General features: G+C 40.1%; 1 protein-coding gene across 4 annotated transcripts in view; it reads right to left on the bottom strand.

Annotated features, from left to right (window-relative positions):
* CDON (cell adhesion associated, oncogene regulated) overlaps positions 1–22028 on the bottom strand; it is a 93911-nt gene extending 71883 nt beyond the window's left edge. Inside the window, exons 1-3 of one of the 4 annotated variants that reach the window (XM_070489974.1) lie at positions 21676–22028; positions 19806–19944; positions 18306–18332 (exon numbers count right to left, since the gene is read on the bottom strand). The gene's annotated coding sequence lies outside the window, so the exon portion shown is untranslated. Of the gene's footprint in view, positions 1–18305; positions 18512–19805; positions 19945–21675 lie in introns of those variants that run through there. The other 3 variants (XM_014845439.3, XM_014845437.3, XM_014845438.3) reach the window with 3 other exon arrangements.
* Between the last annotated feature and the right edge of the window lie 858 nt (positions 22029–22886).

Below are 22886 nucleotides of genomic sequence, written 5' to 3'. Positions count from 1 at the left end.
TTATAACTTTAGTCTTTACATAATGTGATATGATTAACTTGGGTCTTAGAATTACAAGAATGCTGTGGGTTGGATCCTTAGCTTAATTCTCTAAAATCTCTTCATTCAACCCATTTTGTAAGATAGACTATGAGTGGAGTTGGAATCTGCAGCCTAAAAACATAAAAAGCAGTTTCTAATTCATTTATACAATAAAAATGTGTTGAGTACCTATATTCAAGGTAGTTGCGGAAAAAAAGATGGGTGGGGCAGATAAAGTAGAATAAAACAATAGAGACCTTGATCTCACTTCCTAACTCTCTAACATCTCTAACTTTTGGATTACATAAAAACAATGGCATTGAAGACTTTTGAGGTACAAAAAAGTGTCAAAAAGTGACAGGGGCCCAAAGTTTTAAATATTTTAAAAATATTATAAAATATTTAAATATATTTTAATAATTAAATATATTTTAGATATATTTTTTAAAGTTAATAGTTGGTGGTCTAAATTGACGTATTTCTTTTTCCTAGAGAATGTTAGTCAAGTCTAACATTTACTAATTTAGTGTGGCTTAGGTTCTGTCTACGAGCGGAAAAAAACTTCACAATTTTTTTCCAGCTCTAGAACTCTATGACAAACATTTTACAAGTGCTATGTTTAAATGAAAAAACACTTAAAAGCTTTTCTATGCACCTCTTACACTAGTTTGCCTCATCTTTGGCAGACTCCAAAAATGACTATACTAACGAAAGAGGAAAGGGGGAGAAAAAAAAAACAGCAAAGGTATCCAAAATCAACAAAATTTCAGCTCTAAAAATTAAGTCAAAAGCATATAGTTCAGCACTTCAGTTTGCAAGCAAAAAGAGAGTGTGTTCATTCATTAAAAAAAAAAAAGTTGAAACGAAAACTAAGTAGGAGACTAGTTTGCGATGTCATTGTAAGGACCTGAGAGGGAGCCCCTTCACTTTACATTCAGGCAAAGAAATGGGAGAAATTTCCCAAGCAAACTTTCTTGCTTTGAGAAAGCGTCATCCACCATTTTACAGGCAAATTACTGTGAGGTAGTCACAGAATTTTGGAAACACCGTTAGAAACACATATACAATGGAAAAGGTAGGTCTTCTCATGAAAACTCAGTATTTATCTTAAAAAAAGAACCACTGCTTAGGCAGAACACAGCATTGCCAATTTGAAAACTACTTAGTTATGAAGCTTTCCAAGAATTTCCATTTAAAACATTCTGTAACGACACATAATCATCGCCTCTTTGCCCTCCCAGCTCCCCCCCAGCCTTGAGAGCAAAGGCCCAGATGGCAGGTGTGGGTGTTCCAAACATCAGATACTATTTTGTTTATTTGAATTACATTCTTTGCTTGAACAGCCTCAGGGTGCAAATAAAACATACTACTAATTAAAATAACCAAGAGCAGTACTAATAAAACATCTGAAAAACAGCTTTTATATAGAGAGACACTTTTTGGGTGTTTGCCTCCTGCCCTCAGTATATGGAACAATGAAGCTGCACTTAAAATGAAGTGAGGCGTTTCCAGCCCTGCTGGAGAAGGATAAACGCCAGCCAAGTCTGCGGCCTGAGAGAGAATCCTACCTGATCCCGACGCATCAGAACACTTGGGCAGAAATCTCACAGACGGGGAAGCATGTGGCGTGAGAAGGAGCCAAGAAGGCATACCCCAATATGAATCACTGTGTGCTGAAAATTTACGAAATTCAATCTACAGCAATGTGGAAAGTTCCAGACTTCTGAACCTCAATAACCAGTAGTATTTAAAAATAAAACAAAACACCTGTATGTCCCATGTAAGACTGCCAACAATTTGCCAAGAATATTAAAAAAAAAAAATTCAGAACCGCCCTCTATTATCATTGTTTCATTAGAACAGAATAAAAAGTAGGCAAAAAAATAATCTCAGAATAAATTTAGCTTTAGGAAGCAATCACTACATGTCTTTGGTTGGTGGTTTCTCACTTTACTCCAGACAAACATAAAATCTTTCTAAAGCATGCTGGTTTGAAGACCAATGTTGAGAAACTAATCTAAAGGCTTAAGTTGTCCCTGTCTTAAATCGGTAAATTACAACAGCACAATACCAACACCGGTTATAAAACAGGCCAAATCCCGCGTCCCCTAGCAGAGCACTGGACACAGAGACCGTGGCTTTTCATCCTGAACGTCAACCACGAACCCCCTGGACGCGGCGTTTTCACTCTTAGTATTGACAGGTTCCTGCCACTCAAAAGGACCCAGCCTTGTCCCAGAGCGCCATCCCCACCCTTACTAACATTCTTCTCCAAAACAGGCCAAACTTTTAGGCCTTGCTGGAAAACCGGTGTTTCAGAGGCAGGCACCTTGTCATATACGTCCCTCATTCAACCCCCAAAATTCGTCTCGCCCCTTGTTCTCTCTGCACACTGCTCTAAAACTTCACTTTTTAAACTTCTCTCCTCCTTCAGTAATGGCCTGGATTTTCATTTCCATCTGATTTCCCCTGGGTAAAAACTATAGCCAAGGAGGAGAAATGAAGGGAAAATGCAGAATTGGATTTTACCTGACTCATTACACAGCAAAAAAAAACTGGGCTCGATATTTACAGGTCACATAAATGTGAAACATTTCTACCAGACCCGGATTAACCGCTAGTCTGTCAGTTCCATTTGTTCATCACTGGATAGCCAACACCTAGGAAGTGTCTTGCACAAAATGAGTGCTTACTAAATGCTGACGAATGAATAATCATACACTGAGAGAAACTCAGCAATGTTTCCTGGGAATTATAAAGTCACTTAAACTACTAACTTAATAGGTTTAAAAACACTCTAGTAAGCTAAAAAAGAAATGCTAAGAATGGTCTAACATTATTAAACAACTGTTTATTTATTTATTTATTTATTTTTTAAGATTTTATTTTTCCTTTTTCTCCCCAAAGCTCCCCAGTACATAGTTGTGTATTTTTAGTTGTGGGTCCTTCCAGTTTTGGCCTGTGGGATGCCACCTCAACATGGCCTGATGATCAGTGCCAAGTCCGCGCCCAGGATATGAACTGGCGAAACCCTGGGCTGCCAAGCAGAGCATGTTAACTTAACCACTCGGCCACGGCGCCAGCCCCTAAACAACTGTTTAATAATCAGCACAAATGCTTTACGACCAGTTCACCCAGTTTATTTGGTCTTCTGTGGAAGTGAACATCCATATTTACTTATTTTTTATTAAGTCAACTTTTAAAAATCAATAGCTAATAGTTATATGATACCTAATTTGATAGGTAGTGAAGTCAAATGACTATCAAAAGGCATGACACAGCATCACAGAAAAACCATAGGCTAAAGTGAAAAAAATTTAAATAATGGATATTATCAAAAGGTCCTTTTAAACCTAAGGGAAAAAAGATACTACAGACAACACTAGAAACACTAGCACTTTGCTCACAAACAGAAGTGACTCAGTAGGCTGCAGAACATTCATTCTGATCTTAAACGTTCTACAGGCATAGGACCAAATGCAGATAAACAGAAATCTCCACTTCAGGATCGTTATCAGGATTTGTAGCTAAAACAAATAAAATAGACTCTCTTCGTACACTTACAACAGAGATCAGCATCACAGGCTAAAACATCAGCGATTTTACTGAACATGGTCATGTTCCCTGAAACGTGATATGAACTTCTGCACGGTCAAAATCATGGGACAGTAAGCTATATTAAAACAAAACTCTACCACACAATGCTATTTATTACTAAATAGGAAGATAACTCTCTAGGAGGAATTTCAAATGTACTTGAAGAGTTTTGGCCAAATTAACTGGTAAATAGTTACATAAATTTCCTTAAAACCATCAAATGAATCTGCCTCACCTCTTGCCAACACTCTGGATTAGGATTTTTAAGTTCTGAATTTGGCAAATAAACTTCTAAGAAAAATCAAGTACATTTTCTAAGCAATCTGCCACAATGCTAATTTATACATACACATGAGGTGGATTAATTACTCCCTATCACTATTAGGCAATAGCAATTTGCTAATTATTTACACAAATAAATAAGCTTGTCTTTATGATATGTAATTATGAACTTAGCATTTTAAAATACCATACAAGTATTAAATCAGAGCTATCAGAGGAAGACGCACATGTTTTAGTCAGTGGATCTCAGTCATCTTTCTGCTCCGGCACAAGAGAGTAGTGACACATCCCCAGTGGAATCATGGGTCACCTGGAAATGACTGGAGAAGGTGGGGCTCCACATGCAGCATGAAAAACCTTGCCAGATAATTCTGACATTCTCCTCCAACCTTGCCTCTTGCACCTTTCCTCTCGCTTCTACTAGGCACAGAATAATTGTTTGGTTTGGAAATATCTATGTGTTTATGCATCTTACCAAACATCTATTTTATAAGATTAATTATTCCAAAGAGTAACAATAGCCACCACTTATTAAGTTTCTGAGTGAAAGATTTTACATATATTATTACCAATCTTCACAAAAATTAAAAATAGGTATTATTTCCATTTTACAAATGAAGAAATGGAAATGTAGAAAGCTCAGATAGTGTCCCCAAGATTCCACAGCTAATAAACGACAGGGGTGAGATTTGAACTCACGACAATCCCAGGCCTGTGCTTTCTTCACTCTACACACAGCTTCCTAGATAAAAGAAAGGCCTTGAGTACAGGTCTGTTCTTCTGTGCATTAACTTCAGGGTGAATCCACAGCCACTTCTCATTCTGGAAGGATTCTCAAACATGCCAGGTTTTAGTTCTTTCTCTCTATTTTAATCTGCATAGAGATTTTTGGAGGTATGAAAATCATTTTTTATAAATTTCATTGTGTTTCTGCAGTGCTGAAACTCAAATTATTATAAAAGCTCACTCTGGACCATCAGTGAGACAACGAAGATACGACACAAGACTTCAGTGCCCATATTGCATTTGTGCTTTTGGATCATATCTATGACATGTACTGGTCAAACAATGTTACAGAATACTGTACAAAGAAAGTTCTGAAACAGGTAAAAAGAAAAAAAAGACAAGTGAATTATCTTGTAGCTCATGGCAACATAAGCACGCCAAACTTGAAAAGCATGTGACATAGCAGATGGCGTTAATACATTAGGAACACATGTATTGCAAAGATCCCACATTATTATGGTTCATCAACAAGTAAATATTATTGCATACATACATTTTATGAATGGGTTTTTTAATTTTTCAGTACTATATATTAGGGTACACTTTTAAAATGACTGGCTCACAGAATATTGGACCAGTAGTTAAAAACAACCTCATTATTAAAAAGGAAAAATAATGCTAATCATGCTTAAAATCAAAAGAATCAAATCAAATAAACAAATGAAATACAAAATAAGCAAAAATATCTTCCTACTATTAAACTCAACACTGACAATCTAAAACTTTAAAAAAGGATTATTTTAAATTTTTGAATTATATCTGTTTTGTAGTTTTGCTAGTATTTACTCTGTAAATTTCTTTGTTTTATAAGAAGTTTGCATCTAGTTTATTTTATACATACTTAAATGAGATTAATAATAAAAATTATTTAATAAACACCAGGAGTTTATAAGAATTTTTCCCTTTGAAAAAGTCATACATTATTCAAGTTTGAATGTTAACTCCTTTTTAGCAAAACACAAGACACTATAATCTCCTTAATGTTAGTAATCTACATAGGGCCAGCCCTGTGGCATAGTGGTTAAGTCTGGCGCACTCCACTTTGGCAGCCTGGGTTTGCGGGTTGGGATCCCAGGCAGGGACGCACACCACTCATCAGCCGTGCTGTGGCAGGGTCCCACATACAAAACAGAGGAAGACTGGCACAGATGTTAGCTCAGGGCTAATCTTCCTCAAGCAAAAAAAAGAGGGGGACTGGCAACAGATGTTGGCTCGGAGCAAATCTTCCTCACCAAAAAAATAAAATAAAAGTAAAAAATAATCTCCATAATGTTAAGATGTTATGTTAACTAATCAAACACACAGTGATTTCCCCGATCACACACATCTTTGCAAATCTGAGCTGGGAATGAGGTTGGGGTAAGAGGACAAGAATTACAGTTTCAAATACAAAATTCACGTTCCCCAAAATCAAAAAAGTTAAAAGAATCTTATAAATGCTACCCAACTCCATAGCCACCAAGACCACTACCCTACGAAAACTCTATAAACACAATACAACCAAGCTTTACCCTCTATTTTATAGGCCCCAGATGGAATATCTTAAAGTCTGGGCATTTGCAGAGTTGTGATACGATGTTTCCTCCTGCAAACATGGTCAGTATCACTACGAAAATTATTGTGCTTCCCTGAAAACCTGGATTCCAATGACAAAAATACAATAATTAGGCCAATCTGTGAGGCAGAAGAAACAGATGGAATTCTCAACACTTACCTAAAAAAATAACAAAAAAATGTAAGACAAGCATCTCCTTCCTGAAATATCATTACTGTTACTGCTGACAACAGAAAGAAAGCAGAGGATAAAGAGGCAACGGTCCGCAGAGGAGCAGGGACTGCAGCCCCCCACTTGGCATGTTCCAATTCCACAAGTGCTGGCTCAAGTCCTCTGGATCTCCCTCCACTGCCAAATTGCAATCTTCAACAGTCACTTGAGGGCGATTTATACCTACCCTGGCCAGCCAGAAACAAAACAGGGGAGTTGCTGGGGTGGGGCTGACCGTTACATAACCGGCCTACCTCCAAGTCAAATATTTGCATCTGATGATCCCACATCTACTCAATTTCTTTTTTTGAAACAACTTGGGAATGGCACTTCATTGGTGGTCTTTAACGCTACCAAGGCCCGTTAATTGTTTATCTGCTCTGACCATACGCAAACCCCCCAAAAAAGTACAAAATTTGAAAGAAGAGACGTAAGAGCCAAGCTCATTACTGAGGTATACATATAAAAATTCTAGAAAGCACTGGGCTTTCCCATAGATGACAACACTTGTAGCCTTGGTGGGAAAATTATCAACAGAAAAGTTAGGACAGGGTTCTGACAAGTTATCCCTTACTGTTAGGAACATGTCAATAAGGCTAGGTAGGAAGCACATCTCTTATCAAGTAAGTTTTATTTTCCTGATATTAAACTAAAGTGTGTTCATATTGAGTTTGGGAGGATGAGAAGGAAAAAGAGGAGATCTCAGAGGAACAGAGCTGAAATGTGGGGCAAGAAAATCAAGATGGTTTTCAGCTGTGTGGGGATACGGGCATTTATCCAAAAGCTCACCATTACCTATTACAACACTCACCTAACTGCGCTCTTTGCTAGGAGCCCTGTCCTAACCAACCCAAGAGCAAAATCCATATCATCAATTCTAGCTTAGTCCCACATTTACAGCTTCCCAAAGTTTAATCCCTACTCATTTTCCTTTGATTCGACACTGTCTAATTCAGCTATATCACAATAACATCACATTTTGTCAATACAAGCCCCTATCTCCTAGGTAACAGTAACAATGTGAGCAGCAACAGCAACTGCCCACATTCTAGAAGCATCTACCAGACCCAATCACACCATCTGTGAGGACTACATGAGATGAGCCAACAGCCCATGAGCTACCAATCCCATTACACAGATGAGGGAAATAAAGCACAAAGAGGCTGCGTCACTAGAATGTGGCGGAGGCTGGCTCTGTCCCCAGGCACTCTGACTCAGGGCTTACCCTAGTCTAAGCCCGTAGGATACACAGCCTGAAAATTTCCAGGTTAAGGCTTCCATTTACAGAAAACTAATTCATTCCCAATTCAAGTGTTTCATTAATCTGGAAATTCCATATGCTAAATTTACTTAAAATAGGAAATAAGAGTTTGTGTGTTGACGGGGGCGGGGGGACTTCCAGCCCTAGATACATTTTTACTAAGCAGCATGTGGATGATAAAAAACAAGAACGGGTCTTCTTTGGTTGGACTCAGCACTATATGTAGACTGATGATTTAAAGTGTTGCCAACAACGCTGGCACATTCTGGTCACACACGGTATCAATCTGTTGGTAATGAGAATGAGATAAGGAACAAATATGTAGCAGAGGTCAGCAGCAACACTCAATGGTCCAGACATGCCTTTACAATTGTCTAAATCATTTTCATATAGTTAGAAAGCAAGGGGTTGAAAATGCCTTAAATGAGAGCCAAAGACTTTGAAATAACTCAATTTCATTTGAGAATGAAGAGGAAAATTCTTTAAAGGTTAAAAATTCCACTATACTAAAGAATACATAACATCAAAGAAAAGCACGTTTAAAAAGATATTAAGATATGAGGCAGAATCTCTAAAATTTCAAGAATTTAATCATATAAAAGCCAAATTAACCTGCTGACATAAAAATATTATTTTAAAGCCATTTAATTATAACCTAAAAATAACACACAAATTAATACATATTAATCGTTACAGATAAAACTACAGTATAGACTTGGCTTATACTTGGCAATTAGAGAGCTGAACAAGTATTCATTCTTGTTCAGTTTTTCTCCTTTCAAATAAAAGAAAAAAACTTACAGACAAGCCTCATCAGTCATTAAGAGGGCCTGGTTCTGATATTATACGAGCCCTGTCAACCTTAATCAAATTGCTTGCCAGATCGTAGATAAGTAATGACTTGCTTAGGTTAGGCAAGGCCAGAGTTCTCCTTCTGTAGTATATACATCTCCGGAGTGAAAATAAACAGCCTCACACCTCTTATGGGAGCTGGACTCTGTTGCTATTACAACTCAGTCTTCACTCCAACGAAGGGAGGGGCCAGATCTGCCTTCAAGAATATCTACTTTTCCTTTCTTTCCTTCTCAATCTGGTCGTCAAGACCATTTTTAAACTATTTCATTAAACAGTTAACAGTTGCTTTGATTTATACCAAAATAATACAAATTAGCTATTGTTAAATGTTTCAGCATTAATATTTGTTCCAGCCAACATTATAGTGATGTAAAACAAAAGAGAAGTAGATAACAATTGATGAAAGCAATATGAGAAGAATCACGTAAAACTGCAAAGCTTGAATTCATTTTCTAACATATGCAAGAATGAAACACCCAATTATGTTTCCACATCATCTGTCATGTTTTGGATACAGGGCTAACAGGGAACAACTGTTAAGAGAAAGAGCATACCAATTCATATTTTATATTCATTCCACAACCAAAGAAACAAATGTAAAGTGAGATTCATTTCTAAAAAGCTGCCTTTGATATTTTCCTTACTTTACATGTAACTGGAAAGGGCTCTGAAACTTCATTTTCAGCTGGGATGTACTTGAAAGAACTTCAAAGCATCCAAGTATTCTACCTGCTCTCAAGAAATGTGTTAGAAAGCAAGGGTCCTTGGGGCTAGAAAAAAATGAAACGACCTCTTTAGAAGAAAGAGTTTAAAAATACAAGACACCAGGGAGTCAATTTTATCTTAGGTGAAATTCACTTCAATATCTTCCATGAGGTGAATAGAACCTAGAATGCAGAATCTGTGGTTTAGAAATGTCAAAGACAAAAAAAAGGAAAAAAAATCTTAGAAGTTAACTATTTCAATCTATTCCTAAGTACTGACAAATGTGCGACTATAACCTAAATTAAGCTTAAAAAGACTATAGTTTCAAATACCCTCCTTTTCCAACATAAGACAGAGAGATTTTACAGATCACCTAACTTTGAACTATATCGACTCTTGTATCTGATACCAGTGCTTGATCATTTGTCTTCATGACTTCCATTCTCATGAAAATTTTTCCGTTTCATACATTTATTGTAAATAGCAAAAAAAAAAAAAAAAACCCCAACTGTAAAAAACTCTGCAAAGTACAAAGGCTCTATGAAAGTTATTTAAGAAATGATCACCATCAGAAATAGAGGGAAGGAGAAAATTATTCTGTATATGGAAAAAAAGAACCACAAGACAGGAGCTGTCACTGTTAACCAGCAACTCCTCAGCAAGGAACTAAGTGAGCACAGGGAGGGTGGCGTTCCTCCGACGCCTGTCTGTGCGTGCAACCCCAGACAAGAGGGCCTCTCCCAATCCTCCAGAGGCCCATCTATTCTAAGTCTGCAGGGCACCCAAACAGACGAGGGCCCTGCTCTGCAAAAGCAAACTTTAGTCCTTTGTCACCATATTATCTATTGTTAAATTGCCCGAGTAGACCCGCAGTCCATTCACTCTAGGTGAATCAGACACAAAAGATGCCAGTCTTTCTCAGAGCATTAGAAAGAACTTTTACAAGCAAATGAGGGCTTTACTTGCCTACTAAATGTCAAATGAAAGCATTTTTTTCCATAGAATTCACATTTCAACATGAAGGAAAAAAATCCTTAACTGCACAAATGAAAACCTCAAAACCCAGTTTCTCACTCTTGGTTGTTGAAGGCCTCAGGAGTCTGACCTCCGGGCTCAGGAGTGGTGCCTGTTAATCTGAATCCAAGACCAGCTGACGTCCATAATCACAACTGATTAAGTATTCGGTACATACGTACAACTAGCTAAGAAAACGTGACTCTGATCAAGCATTCAAGTCTTTGTTCTACAGGGCAGATACTTTCCTTCTCTTTTCCCTAATAATCTACCTATCTGGAAGAGAGACCCCACAACCAGTAAAACATGGACAGTTTTCCTTTAACACAATTTCTATGGTTATTTTCATGTGGGGTGGGATACAGTCTGGACTTACAAGGTTCACATTTAGAGACCCACTTGAGGAGCTGGCAGCAAGACTCCTATCAACATTACTAAGATGCATGAAGCCAAACTCCGAGCTAAAGTTTATTTGATGTCACAAAACATTGATATGGAATCTCTGCACAAGCTGTATTGATTAAAATGATTAAAAACCCCATTGTGGCTGCTGTCACAGTAACAAATGTGAAATTATTTTAAGACCTAACCCCTATGACAATAGCTCTTTTAAAATGCATCTTCAAACACAAAAGAAATAACAAATAATGACAACTGTGTTTGCTAGCCTAATAGGAGACCACAGTTAACAACCCATCTTATAATGACTCAAAATTGGCTTTCGTTGGCCATGGAATAAAAAAACTTTAGCTCTAAAATGTATGATGAAAATTATACGAAAGCCCTATATAGGTCTACAGTCAAAGCGTGAGTATTGTAATTTCTTTTAAAAGAGAAATCCAACTAAAGTACAAAATAATTGAAAACATAATGACTAGAGCTTGGAATCAGGAACTCAGGGTCGAAGTTTGATCCGTTTGTTTTTGTTTTAATCACAAAAAAGGACTTCATCGTAAAAAAGAAAGTATGCCTAATTTTCATTAATAGGAACAAAAGCACCGATTTAGAGATTGGAACAATTCTAGTCAGATTTAATATGACTTGAAAATACGTTCTTAAGTAGAAATATATATTTATAATTAGGTTTAAAATGTACTTTAGCGCTCCTTACTGTAGGAAAAAACCTGCAATTTCATTTTGAAGGAACATCCAAGATTTAATGGAGGAAAAAATAAAACGACCTTGTTTAGAAAGGTGATCACAGTAAGAGGAACCCACGAGGTAAATCATGGACACAACATAATAATATGACTTTCGTGGGGTCTGCTCAGTTTGATAATCTATTAAGAACTAGGAAAATATCTTTTCAGTATTTAGTAGTCCCAAGATCTAGTGGAACTACTGCTCAGATGCGTGGACACTGAAATCCTGGCATATGAGCTGTCATTAAATCATGATAACATCTAAAAATCTAATTTCAGAGGCCTGCCCCATGGCCGAGTGGTTAAGTTCGCGCACTCCGCGGCGGTGGCCCAGGGTTTCACCGGTTCAGATCCTGGGCATGGACATGGCACTGCTCATCACGCTGAGGCGGCGTCCCACACAGCAGAACCAGAAGCACCTACAATATACAACTATGTACTGGGGGGCTTTGGGTAGAAGGAGGTGGAAAAAAAAGAAGATTGGCAACAGACGTTAGCTCAGGTGCCAATTTTTAAAAAAATTAAAAATCTAATTTCACAGCAAGAGGGAACATGGTAAAATGGGCAGGAGGAAACACCATATTCAATCCAGCCAAATTGATTGGTAACATGATGTTATTTTACTGGTATTTGTAAAGAGGAATACATAGCACCTTTTCTATAAAACTGTACTGTCACATTCATAATTACATTCAGATATTCACCCTCACATGACCATTTTATAAGTCAATGATCAAACATTTTCAATATATCGCAAGGTATGTAATATCAAGGTACGTAAGCTGCAAATAATGAAGTTTAACTCCATTTTATAGATGAGGATTCCCCACGCCCACTCTCATCCTCTCAGTCACCAATCTGAGAGGGACAGTTCACACTGCTGACATAGAGGTGAGCCATAAACGGCGCCTCTGCTCCAGCTGAAACTACCTTCATTCTCTAACTCTTGTTGCCTGTTATTCACTCTTATTTTGTTATACACACACCCTGAGGCCAAACGATGAAAATAAGCCAAAATAAATGAGCAAGAAAAATGTCTTATCCCTAGCTTATGATAGTATTTTTCTTTTTATTGGAATAAAAGACGCTGCCAAGTTCTGATGTCACTACAGTAATTTCATGGGCTGATAAAAGTAGTATTTTATCCATTAAACACTCGTCCCCCTTGCCAATTTTACCTCCAACCAGGCAGTGTGTACAATTACTCACTGGATAGATCTCAAATTATAGTAAAATAGAGAATACTAATTACTTTTATTCTGATACCATATAAAGCCAATAACAGTCAGAAATTCCCCTGCCAAGAAACAGAAGCCAGAATGCACTTTTTAGTACCTTTATATCCAGGAGAATTCCTGTAATACTGAGTATTTAAAAAACAGACAAAACATGACATCAGGTCTGGAGATACCAAATAATGTTGCACAGAAAATACGCGTATTAAATATACAATCATGCCTCACTTAACTATGGGGATACACCCCGAGAAGTGCGTCGTTAGGCGATTTCGCTGTTGTGCACACATCACAGAGTGCACTTACATAAACCTAGATGGCATAGCCTACCACACACCCAGGCTGTATGGTACTAATCTCATGGGACCACCATCATATATGCGGTCCATCATTGACCAAAACATTGTTATCAGTGCATGACTGCATAAAATTGTTAAAATATTAGGCAAGCGTTCCAGTAATAACGTGACAATAGATGTCCTAGTATCTTCAACTTTTAACTATTTTTTTCTTTATCTAAAGCTTTCTTTTATCTTCATTATCTGAAGCTGTGGTATACCTAAACTTGACATAGAAAGTCACTGCTTTCACTGGATTTTTAAGAACAGACTTGTTTACTGAAATCGTCCATGGGTCTAGAGAAGACAGTTTAGCATCTTGCTACTCAGTGTGGTCCAGTGTCATCAATACCATTTGGAAACTTGTTAGAAAGAAAGACTCTTGGGATTCACCAGATCTAACAAATCAGAATCTACATGGTAACATCCTCCAAGAAATCCAAACGCATACAAAAGTCTGGGGCACTGCATTAGCACTGACAGATTCAGGACATTCGGGTATTTCTATTCCTTAGGCACAGTCCAAGGAAAGGGGCCAGAGGGATGGGGCATATAGGGGAACATCACATCCTCTGTCCTTAAGGAGTAAGACCAGGACGAGACAGACACGCAAACACCAATGATACAGCATCAGTGCCATGAGAGAGGTGTTCCCAGCCTGCAGGAGAGAAAGGGAGGCACAGTCAAGGAATGCAAAGTCGCTGAGGATGGTGAAGCACCAGGAAGGTAAAGGACCCTGCACCCTGCTGACACCTGGGCTTTAATAAGTGAGAACAGTTTTGGAGAAATCAGTTTTAAGGAAAGTGGTCACATGATAAGATTTATGTTTTAGGAAAATCACTACTCTGGCAAAATGTAGAAAAATGGATGATTTTGAAGGGGGAAACTGAGCCTGGAGACAGGGAGATGAGGTAGCAGCATAAGCAGGAGGCACAAGGATATTTTTTGTCTCACATTCTGAACCTGCTCTCATCCCTCTCCCACATGTTGGAAAAGAGGCAGGAGCAGTGAGGTGACCGTAACAGAGAAGTGCTAAGACAGCCCTGCTTATAGGTTAGAGAGAGGGTACAGAGGGTTCTATACACACGGCATGTGTAGACACAAACACAAAACAGTAAAAACTCAGGATACTCTTCTGCTTTATAAAGAAAACATTGTTTTGATGATTCAGGATTCCACACTCCCTTCAATCATTCTAAACATCAATTATTAACATACAGACAATATGTTTACACCGTTAAATAACCAAGAACCCCAGAAAATACCCTGAATACAGTTTTGGTGCTTGGCTAAGTCACTGACATTGGCCTTTCTCCCCCACATGAGTTATTTCTCTCTTTTGAAATTCAAGCATAGAAAAGTTTAGGCGGAGGAAAGAAGGTAGAGAGACAAGAGGTACATTTATTAATTCTTACTTTACATATAATTTGTTATAGGAGTGAATAAGTAACTAAGCCAACAGATGGCTTCAAGTAAATTCTCAGATGTGTGCCTTTATAAAAAGGTAGCAAATACTATACTTGTAAAGTATTATCATTTCTGATACGGATACACTTAGAATATTGGAAAAGTCCCTATTTTCTATTTAAGTCCCTATTTAAGAAAGAAAGAATACTTGACATTTACTTGTTAGTGATAAACTAAGAATTACACTTAAAGTGAAAAGAGCCAGCAAGTAGAGGCAGTCCTCAACTTTAAACTGGGCTGGGTTGAGAAAATTTATTTATCCAATGGCTGTATGGAACTTTTTTTGTTTGAAAGATTTTATTTTTTTCCTTTTTCTCCCCAAAGCCCCCCGGTACATAGTTGTATATTCTTAGTTGTGAGTCCTTCTAGTTGTGGCATGTGGGACACCGCCTCAGCGTGGCTTAATGAGTGGTACCATGTACTACGTCCACGCCTGGGATTCGAACCGATGAAACACTGGGCCGCCTGCAGCGGAGCACACGAACTTAACCACTCAGCCACGGGGCCGGCCCCTGTTTGGAACTTTTTAATACATTTTCTCCCTCCAAAATTATGTATGCGTAGTTGTGTAGCTTAGCTATTATTTCACGGAGTCTTGGTACTACAAAGGCCCTGAGAGGTCATGTGGTCTAGTCTCTCACCCAAGGAACAGAGTCTTTCCACGTTAAGTTTTCCAAACGCCACTAGAGCACATCAAGTAATAAGGAGCTCACGCCTCTTCAAAAAGAGCATTTTCTATCATGGGGCAGCTCTATTTGTCAGACAGTTCTTGCTTCTTTTCAAACAAAATTTGCATCTTTTGAAAGCCCCAATGGAACAAAAGATGAACCATATATCACTACTTCAACTCTCCCCACCCCAGTGAAATCTTGGCACTGGTGGTCTGATTTAAGAAGAAATGGGGACAAGCTGCCCCTCTGGAGTCCAGGGGAACCCATCCCTACACACGGCTGTGTGTGAAGAATGCCCTTGTGTCAAGGAGCTACGAATAATAAGATTCAATAAAATTACAAATGCTGAAAAATACAATGTCTCCTGTGAGAGAAGTGGCTTGTGTTCAAGCAGAACATCCAGAAAATCCTTCATCAACATTTCCAGGAACAGAAATGTAAGCTATGAACCTAAAGCACAGCCCCCTCCAAAATTAAAACAACACACACACAAACTTCTGATTCATCAGCATCATCTTGTATTCTTGTTTCACTATTTGATGAAATAAATTTTATTTAGCATATTAGCGAATTCCAACAACACAAACAGAAACTCTAAACCCACAGGCATAGCCTAAGAGCAATTGCTAAGGTTAGGAGCCAAAACTTCTTCCCGATATGTGTTAGGTCCCGTTCTTCAAAAATTTCCTGCAGTATAACAACATCCTAGTTTCATTTTCTTCCATTTTGGTGGATATTTTTTTTTTTTTGTCAAAAAAACATTGCATTGTTTCATTTTCTTCTAAGAATATTACACTAATGCTGGGCTAGTGGTTTCTTCTGTACAATTCTAAGTATTGATTATGGCATTAAATCCTAAGCACGAAGGATATAAGCTGCCTTAGATGGTCCTTCTCTATTTTGAGGCTCTCTTCCTTCTCTTCTAAAAACACACAAAAAATAAAAGCAGTTATCAAAGGATGCAGTTAATAGAATTGTGACAACACAATTATATTACCTTCAACCCAATTTTATGTATAAAAATAAGGTGACGGTTATTTTTCTAAGCTAGCCACTGGGATCTGATTTTCTAATAACTTAGGAAGAAGTGTTGTGATTTTCTTTTGTTCTCAATCACCACAAACCCAATATACCAATAAAATGAACTGCTACGAATCTCAAAACACACAAAAGATGCTACAACAATTTAAAAAGCATGAATTACTACTGTACACAATATCACAGATGAACCTCAAAGACACGAAGAGCAGTGCAAGAAAGCAGATATGAAAGAGCACATACTGTATGAGTCCATTTTCATAAAGGTCAAGAACAGGCAAAACTAATCTATGCTGAGACTAGGCAGAAGAGCTGCCTGCTGGGGGTGGCCAAGCTGTCTGGAAAGGGGCCCCGGACAGCCTTCGAAGGTAAAAGAAATGTGCGAGATCTTGATCTGGTCACGGTTACCATGTATATGTGCGTATATAAAACTTTCTCTAGCTACTCCCTTAGTATACACTAACTGGACGCTTGTATACATTTTTATATTAGATCTCAATTAGAAAAAAAGCCACACTTTGTTTGCAAGTGCCGTTTATGCTTCAACTGCAAAATTAAGAAAACTATGCCATACTGAAACCATAGCAGTTACATGTGCCCACACTACTAGTCACTTCTGAGAATTCCTCCTTATTTAGCACTTCAAAGAAATCATTTCTGGATCAAAGTAGTGGACTAACACGTACAGGAGGAATTACTAAAAATAAGAGCAGCTAACATTTATAGAAGTTTTACCATATGCCAAGTGCTTTTCTTTCATTACCTGGTGTAATCCCCACAACTGTGGTAAGAGATACTTGGTCATCATCTCCATTTTACAGATGAGGGAACCAAGGCTTAGGGCGAGGCCACTGCCCAGCTCACACAAACAAAAAGGGGTGAGCTGGTCTGCAAGAACAGTTGAAAAGCAAGCTACATGTCAACTTCTTAATTCTCTGTATTAGGGTAACATAAAAATAAAATCAACCACACAGTTCTAAGCAATAAAATATAAGCAGAATATACCTAAGTTCAGTAATATAACCTGTACATTTTTCCCCTCTCAAGTAAGATGTAAGGAACTTCACGGTTCCTTAATTCTATGATTAAAAGGCACATCACTGGCTCTCAAGAACTGAAGCCCCTAGTCACATTCCAATTGATATGTAGCAGAACAAAATGTTCTTTGGGGTATTTTTTATCATCTCTGGCCATCAAAATACATCGCACAGCAAAGCGACTGAACAATGGTGAACCAAGACTCGCACAATGCTAACTTTAGTGTTTACTAGAGTTCATTTAAGAGTCCTTTCAATTTGCCCAGACTAGAAGAAGGCATACCCAGGATTAAGGTGGAAGGGAATCAAATATATTCTCTAAAAGGCTTCTTTATTTTCTAAACACTCTGTATTGTGAAGAGAATTTGGTAGACGACTACAAGATAACAGGATGCAAAGAACTGTGATACACAACATGATTTTAATCGGGAACAAAGTATATCAAACGAACCATCAAACAGGCTACTGCATTCTGCATTAATTGCAAACCAGAAGCACTGGAATTCACATTCATTTTTAACTATTCTTGGAAGATGAAAATCAATTATACCATCCAAGATTCAGAAGTGTTCTTCCTTGAAAAGTACACAAGAAACAAACTAGGCTAATATTCTGAAAAATGTTTGTATCCAAAACTTAGACAGGGTAGGGGGCGGGGTATGGGTAGGAAGACACACTAACGTTTCTCAAAAATTTTGCTCCAAAGATTTCACAGAAGATTTTTGGTAGATATATTTTCATTTACTTGTGGCTGTTAGCAAGTCTGCAAAGCAATGCCTTAAAACATACTAGAAATCAGAAAGAATTCTTAAAAATACAAGAGAAAAGACAGACATACCCTAAATGAATTTAAGTTCTATAATAATAATGTAACAAAAACACAGTAAAATCATATAAAAACAAATGAGCAAACTAAAATATACCTATTCAAACAAGCATTTCATCTCTGCAAAACAATTTGCTTCACATAAAAGTCTGATTTGGCTCTCAGTTTAAAAAGTTATTAAAACAATACATCAGCCCTCACAGGCAAGACCAAACTGTAACACAGTTTTACATCTTTATCAAAAGATCATTCAGAGAAAACTTACCAAGTCTGCAACGTGTAGACGCTTGTGCTTCGGAGGGAAAGCAGAGAAGTGACTTTCTGTACTTACAGTGGCGTCACTACAGTGCTAAAAACACATCCCCACAGCCCTGCCTGGAAGAAAGTCCTGACTAGCAATCTCTCTTTGGGTTGGGCTTTTCTCTTACAAGATAAGCTGTTAAGTCACGCCTTGATTTTAGATCTGCTAACATATGGAGTCTTCTAACCTAGCCCCTCTCCGCATGCCCCCACCCGCCCGCGCTGCACCCCCCCATCACTACTCTGCTCCACTCCCTCTCCACACACACACACACACATACAAAAAAGGCACTGCAGGGCAGAAATTCTTCAGGTGCTCGCTAATGGAATTCCCAGGGTCTTGGAGCCGCTTCGGGGATCAAGAGATCTCGTAGCCCCCGCTGGGGTAAGGAGCAGTGAGTCTGTTCCATTTAATCAAATACAGAATGAATTTTCAGCTCTATTCACTAGCTTGTCTCCAGGGCTCTCAAAAGGCACCAGGCAGCTAGAATCACACACATGTGGCTCTTTTAGGCAAGTATAATTAGTTTGATTTTAAAAAGCCACATTAATAATATCACCTCAGGACCATTATTCAGGGGACAGATGACAATGATACTGTATGTTTTAAGACTAACAATGGGGGAAAGAGGACAAACAATGAGGGAAAACTTGAAGGATTAAAAAAAAACAAAACCAACAAACCAGTTTTTCATTTAATTGTAATCCAATATTTTTAAAGTGACATTGAGTATATTCCACATACCGTCTCTTAATTTTAACTGAAAAGAATGAAGTGAAGCCGTCCTCCTCACTCTCTTGAAAGTGAATTAGCACCACACACACAACAAAAATTTATAAGTGGAATGTTTACAAATAAATGTAATGTTTACATACAATATAAAATTTTAAATAAAAACAATCAAACATACTCTAACTCAATCCAACTTAAAATTTCCTGGGGAAAAAAAAAAGCACCAATGAAAAAACACTGTAAAATCAAGTCCTTTAAAGCAATCTATTTAGCAAGCAAACTCCAAATTCCCTTTCTAATCTAATTGGTTCCTATTAAGTAATAAGATCATATGTCTAAGGAAAGACTCCTTGGTAGACAACCCCTCGAGTCTTCCGATGTGTTGTCTTATCTAGGCTTCTACCTGGTGCACACGCTAATAACACTGCGAGAGCTAATGTAATTACATGTTTACAAATAACAAATTTTTCAATTAGTTATTTTTCATTTCCTATCCCCAGCCTGAGTTCACTAAGATAATGTTTAATTCCTGAAATCATTTCCCAGGATTTTACTCAGGAACAATCACCCATTTTCAGTCTAAACTCTGCAAAAGAACCATTTCTAGAGAGGAAAAATTTTACAACTTATATTTTGACAAAACCATACATGAAATTGTCTAGAAAGTCATGAAAGCATAAGAGCAAAGTGGAAAATAACAGGCAAGCAGGAGGACTAGTCAGCAAACTTTACCTGATCTCGAGAGCAAAGCGCTGTGACAGAAGTTCCTATAGCCACACAAAGCTCTCGTCTATATACACCTTGCGGCTCTGGGTTGGGGGGAGTCCTATCTTAAAGTGAACTTAATTCCTTTCATGCAAAGTCAAACCACCTGCAAAGAAGGCAAGGAGTAAGACTGATTTAGAAGCCAACCTACACAAGCTAGATCAGTGCGCTCCAAGTCCTAAGGGTTCTTTGTACTTCGAGGCTGGAGAGTCAGAGCTGTTTAAGTACTTTCCACAGAAGAGGAGGTTGATGAGAACCAAAGCAATCAATCAAAGCATCCCAAGTGAGTAACCACACAAACAATAGCACAGTACTTCTAGTAACTGATTTCCTGGTTGACTAAACTATTCAAACAAAGACCGGTTTCCCAAATACTATATCCGAGTTTTTGCATGAAAGTTAAACAATATACACTTGTGTGTTTTTTATGGAAATATAAATGTTTCTGCTCTATACACTGCCAAACACACACCCAGGGCACGTCTTTACAAAATGAAACAGGTTTTCTCCATCCTTCTCATATAACTTAAAGTATGAGGCAGTTTATTTCAACATGTGCATAACAGAAACTACAGTATTTGGTGCCTCTCTGGGTTCCTAAGAATGCTTTCTTAGTTAAGCACTAATTTAAAATTTCCAGAAATTTACTGAAATTTTCTTTCATCTTGTCCTAAAAGTTGAACCACCTCCCACATTTTCAGCTAAAATAAACTACCCCCCAAAAATGAGCTATAAAATGCAACAGAAGTTCAGAATTATGCCAAGAATAAACCCATTTCATCCTCCAGCCCTCTCCCCACCACCTCCTCCCAGACACTGTCCATTAGGTATGCCAAGTGTCAGTTGGGAGTCTGGGGCTTATGGTATCAGTGAGGCATGGAATCAGAATTAGCCTCTTTCATCTTCACTGGCCATTGCCCTGAGAATAAATCTCATGTTACCTTTTAGTCCAACCTTCTGTTTCTCAAGGTGTCTGATTTAGGACACAGAGGCTGACTTTCTGTTAATGAGGTTCCCTAAATTCTAGATCTCAATTGGAAAGCAGCCTGCCCTTAAAGCACCTGCCACCCTCTGTAGTCCAGACCAGGAAAAGCAGGCATTCTGGAGAAGAGTTTTTTTGGAGAGCTTTCCACCTGATTTGGTGGGGTTAGGGAAAACAATGAAGCGAAGGGCGAGAGAGTCTATCTATCCCTCTCAGTGATTTATTACTGAAATTCCTAAATGTGGAGAGAAAGCAACAAAGGTCTGGAAGCTGCAGACCGAAATAAATAGCAAGTCGTAATGTATTTAGCAAATGATAATGCAATCCACAGAAAGCTTTACAGAGGAGAAGGAAAAATACACTCCCTGGGGCTGGGAAGTCACTGAGTCTGTGAAGGCAGAGAAAGATACATTGTGCAGGAAATTTCTCTTGCTTCTCCCTACACATAAATCACTGTCTCTCGCGGGCGCTCTGCGGGGATGGAGGTTGAGAGAGGCGAGGGACCCCGCTCCCTTGGGAAAACGCGCTGGCGTCCCTTGCTCCCTGCTATGCTGCATCTCACCTGCCCCAGTGGATCATTGTCAAAGAGATTTAATCGTGTCACTGACACCTCTTCCCCGCCTCCTCCCACGAAGTGGCTCAGAGTCTCAGAGGACGCGGAACGTCGGAGCTCCCCGCTGGGCATCCATCAGCTGTTCTTCCCAGACCCCGCACGGAGCCCTGGACCCCCACGCCCCCCGGGCATGCTGGCCTGCCCGCTACCCGACCTCCCAATCCCAAGCCGCGTGGCCCCAAAGCGCGGTGTCCCTGGGCCACCCCTCCCTCCGACCTTGCCGTGGGACCCCAGCCCCGCACCTCTCAGCAGGGCAGGCTAAGCCCCCAGACCTCCTGCGCGGCAGCGGGCTGCGACAGCCACCCCCAGGTCATCCCCCGCGCGCTGGCGGCGGCTACGGCGGCGTTGGCGGCTGCGATCCGAACGGGCCCCTCCATGCACCAGGCAGGGCAGCGGGAGGGCGCGGCGCCTCGCACGCCGGGGCGGGGGCGCAGGGGCGGGCGGGTGGGCGACTGGCGCGGGGTCCCGGGTCTCCTCGCACCAAGCCGCGCGAGCCGGGCACCAGGGACTCAGGGGAGGGAAGCTGAGGGGGCGGGGCCACCGGGGCGCGGCCCCGCGGCCGCGCTCCTCCCCGCCAAGGCGCGCGCGCGCGCGCGCAACCCGGCGGGCGCGGGGCCAGCGAGGAGCACGCGAGGAGCGGGTGGGGGGAGCCGGCCGCCGAGGCCGCAGCGCCCGACGCCCCGCGCCCGCGGAGGGTGCGCGCGCAGCCTGCCAAATCAGCGGCGGGGGGATGGGCCGTACCAATCTGCGGAGGGGGGACGCTCTGGGCAGGCCCTTCTCCCGGTTCCCTTCCTGCTCGCTCTACGAGAAAGCCACCCAGGGAAGTAGAGCAGAGTCCCTGCTCTGGTTTAGGACAGGTGAGGATGAGCTGCCCTAGCAGCTCACAGAGATTCCCATCATGCCTGCACTCACTCTCCCTCCCTTCACTTCCCCGGGAGAGGCGGCATTTCTGGCCTGTCTACACGTTCCCCCGTTTCCCCGCCCCGGCCCCGCCCCTCACCCCTCTACCTAAGTTCTCTGCGAAGACGCAGAGTTCTTCCCCTCGCTTGGGTCTCGCCTGGGATCTGCCTTAGGCGTTCAGCGTCCCGTCGCTTAGGGTTCTTTGGCCTTTTCACCACTTCCAGTGTTTAGTTCCTTGGGCGGCTCACCTGGTTCCCCAACCCGCCCTGCGCTCAGATACTCGCACGCGCCTAACAAAGCTGCCCAGGGACGAGGAGAGGCTCCGTGTGCTGGTGAAACCAGCGTGGCCTTTGGCCCGAGAGTCTTCCCAGCTCGTCCCTTGGGCCTGCCCCAAGTTATCTGATCCCTCTGAACTCCTGTTGTTCAAACAGAAAAAAGGAAAAATAATTTCTATTTAAATGGTTGTTGTGCAGCATAGATAGGATACTTAGTGAAAAGCACCTGCCACTCTGGGCGTTTGAGGACTCTGACTTCTGTATAATAACTATTATTA

The sequence above is a fragment of the Equus asinus genome, chromosome 20, assembly GCF_041296235.1.
Source record: "Equus asinus isolate D_3611 breed Donkey chromosome 20, EquAss-T2T_v2, whole genome shotgun sequence".
NCBI lineage: Eukaryota > Metazoa > Chordata > Mammalia > Perissodactyla > Equidae > Equus > Equus asinus.
Note: the sequence above shows the minus strand (reverse complement) of the source record. Positions and strands in the feature narration are given on the sequence as shown.